The sequence below is a fragment of the Ochotona princeps genome, chromosome X (genome assembly GCF_030435755.1).
Source record: "Ochotona princeps isolate mOchPri1 chromosome X, mOchPri1.hap1, whole genome shotgun sequence".
Lineage (NCBI taxonomy): Eukaryota > Metazoa > Chordata > Mammalia > Lagomorpha > Ochotonidae > Ochotona > Ochotona princeps.
The window spans coordinates 56,704,921-56,708,959 of NC_080865.1; positions in this window are offsets into that span (position 1 = coordinate 56,704,921).

The following is a 4,039-nucleotide window of genomic DNA, read 5'->3' on the forward strand; positions in this document are numbered from 1 at the left end:
GATTTCCCCTCCCCAAGATCCCTTCCCTCCCCACTGTTTTCCACTCTAGTTTTACAATGGATGTCTTTCATGAACATTCATAAGTCTATCATGCTGCCATTGAAATGTCTCCTGACAATGTAGGCATGGACCGTGTCAGAGAGTCCAGCAACGTGCTGTCAGGATTTCTTCAGCCATTTCACTGGGAGTCCCTGATGACTGATTTTGATAACTATAGAGGAGTGTTTATTAACATTGGGAAATATTTCATAAGCTTAACAGAGATGTATGCTATATAGTCATCAGTTGTGTCTAGTTTATGAAACCACTCAGTTCTTGTGTTTTCTTGCTCATCTTCTACCTAGTCTTTCTACACATTATTAAAAGTTGAATAGTAAAGACTCCAGAAATGATCACTGAATTATTCTCACTTCAATTCTTTCAATGTTTTGCTTTTGGTTTTTTGTTTGTTAATTTTGGAGCAGCTTTAAGTTACATATGTTTAAGTGTATATATGCTTAAATGTATATGTTTCTAATTGTTTTTTTTTAAGATGCACAAGTATATTTTGTCACATTTTCTTTTCTCTTGATATGCATACACATATGTATATACATGCATTTTATCTTTGAAAGTGTTATTTGGGCATCCAGAGGCTTCATAAATTAGATGCCCAGTGCCCCTTAATGAGCATACTATGGCTGCATATACCTTATATGGTTATATATTTCAAAGAAAAATTTCATGATAGCTTTTATAGCTTGTTGAATTATGTTTCTAATTGTTACAACTGCTTGATTGAACTTTTATTATTCTAAAAATCCCTATGTCTTATAGCAGTTTTTTTCATAATCTAATCTGCCATTAGTTTTGACACCAGCATTATAAGTGAGGCATGTATGGTACATCATTTTAAAGATATTTGAACTATTTATACTTTGGAGTCTAAAAACACTCTCTTTATAGACAGCACATATTAGACTTATTGTTTATATAGTTTGATATTCCATAAATCTTGAAATATTTGATCCAATCATTTTAGTATTAATTTTAAGATACATTGATTTATATCGTGATTTTTGTTTCCATGTTTCATGTTTCTAATACTCTATTATTTTCTACTTTGCATTAAATGAGTTTATTGGAGTATCTTAATTTTGATTTCTTTTAACCATATAATATTGAGCTATTTTTCAGTCATTGCTTGGGTTTGTCATATGCATCTATTTCAGGTTTATATCTCAGAAGTTCCTATCATTTCATTGGTACATGATATACAATTATATATGCATGAATATAGCTTCATGAATTTAAAAATTTATGAATAAACATGTATATTTTTACTAGGCCTTGATTTTTTTCAACAATTGTGGTAAAATACACTTGACATACTATATGAGTATTCATTTGTGCTTCCATGGCTTTAAGTACATTTACATTGTTGGAGAGACCTCGCCACTATCTAATGATAGAGTCTTATTTTACAATTTAAAATACTATACTTATTAAGTGGTAGCTATACAGTCACCCGTGTCAACCCTCAAGAAGCATTTGATTTTCTTCTAGTAATGATCAAAAATTAAACAGAACACCTAAAATCCTATGAGTTTCCATAAAATATATAAATTAGAGTGCTGGAATGGAAAGAAAATCTGTGTGATTCATAGTATGTAACCTAAAACAACAGGAAGCAAAATTTCCTTAGATATGTATTAATACCTTATATTTTATAATAGAACATTCCTATCTTTTCTGTCACATTTCTTTACTAAATGTGGTTCTGTAAATTAAAAGCAGTTCTTCACAGAAGTTTAAAATAATTTTTTCCCACAGTATAAGTATGAAATGATATATGGACCTGACCTTGATGTTACCCACACAAAACAAGCTAACTAGTTTATTTCTCTTAAGTGTAACAGAATAAGAATCATGTCCATAAACATGTAGCAAAAGATTTATAGGCAAAAGCATAATGAGAAAGAAAATCTTAGCAAGAGAATAAAGTGATTGTTAAGTATTTCTTATGTGTTAAAAACTTAGAGTTTCTCTACAAACATTTTCTGTTTCAAAAGAAACCAATATTAAAGTTTTCTTTACATCAGAGCTATTGGTTTCTCAGCCTTGAGATGCAGTATCTATAGATTTTTCTAATAGAGCTGTATTTGGGCATTGAGAGTGAAAATGAACTCCAATAGTGCATGACTTGCCACTATGCAGTTGGGCTGTTTGAAGAGCTTTGTTTTTTGAGAGCAGTAATCAAGACGAATTGGCACTAAGCAGCATATGATTGCAGTGTACTACTGTGGCATCTGCAGGTGCCTCCAAGATGGGCGATTGGATTTTTCTCACAGGGAACAAACACAGTAAGAGCCAGGAATTCAAACCTAAATTCTTATATCCCACAAATGATGATCTGCCAGGTTAGTTATTTTGTTCCTATTTGGTTGATTACACTTTTAAAATTATTATTGATATTTGTAAAACTAAATCAGAGGCAGTATTCACTGAACAATTTTTATTCAAACCAAACAAAGATATGTCTGCATTGCAAACTAGATATTAATACAGGAACAAGTACTTACTAACTTACTCTTTTAAAATACACTATTTTTTAAAAAATGATATTTTGATTTTATGCTACAAAACAGTAGCATGAGTTTAAAATACTTAATATTCCAAATGCCTTACCTTACTAACATTACACCAAGTAGGAAAAATGTTTAAAAGCACAAGTTTTCAAGCAAACAAAAGTTTTAGTTAAGGCTAAGAATTTAGACATCACAACTCAAATAAATAATGGGTTCTCTTTTTACAGCACTAAAAAAGAGATGTTGACTTTACAAATTATAGGATACCTTTTCACAGACCCTTGGTACATTTCTATTTTTCTTCTATTGTGTAAAAAGCTATTAAATATCTGAAAAAGACTAGGTTGTTATACTCATAAAAAGAATTAGCACTATGTAAATTTTTACAGGTGTTTCTTCCAATCCTTTTTTAAAAGTTGCTTCTTCATGCATAATCTTTGCATGATATCAAAGTCAAGCCAGAATTATTTGTTTAAGGTGTTTTCTTAATTTCTTTTATATGTCAAGTACAAAGTAAGAGTACTTCAAAAAGTTTTAATTTCAAGTATCTGCATTTGTCTAACATCTTTGAAAATTTGTAGTATAAAACAAAATATATAACATCACTATAATTAAACAGGGAAAATAGAAAATTCTTCAAAATTGAAACTCTTAGATATAAGACAATTCATATCATTAGTGGAGAACAGTGTAAAGTTGCAGTTTCTGTTTTCCCCAACCATTTTTTTCTGAATAAAGACACCATAGACCAATGACACTGAAGTTGGATCTTGGGGATCATATACTGTATCTGCCAAATTTTCAAATTATTGTAACATATTTGTCTCTTTAATTGTTCAATACAGTCAACACAACAGTTTTACCAGTTCAATTCTGGGATTTATCTCAAAAATAAGAATAACAAATCTGGTTGGGGCATTCAGAAATAGAGTACCATCAAACTTCTCCCCAAGAACTAACACCTACAATGCTGGAGGTACTTTTCATAATTAGCAAATTAAAGGGCAGGCAGTGTTGAGAAAGTTACAATAAATCCTACATATTTAAACAGGGAAGGCAAAGTCACAACAACACTGAAACCAGATATTTAAACAAGGAATATTCTCATTAATTTATGCTTTAATAAATATAACAATTTTAAAAATTAATGTTTTAATTCAGCTATAGATGTGGTAACATATTTCAAAATATTACAAATTACAGCTGTGATACCAACTGCACGAAAATTAAGACAATAAAGGAGTTTTCATGCTTTAAAACATCTCTTATACCCAGAGATAGAAAACTTCTCATGAAATATATGTTCAAAGTATTCAATAATTCATATACAGAAATAAGGAAATGTTCTAGTAAATTACTATAGTTTCTGAAAACTGAATGAATGGATAAAAGAATTAAACAAATACTATCTAGTGTTGTATTATGTGCCATGCATTGTGCTAGGTACTGAATTTAAAGAAATGAATTATATC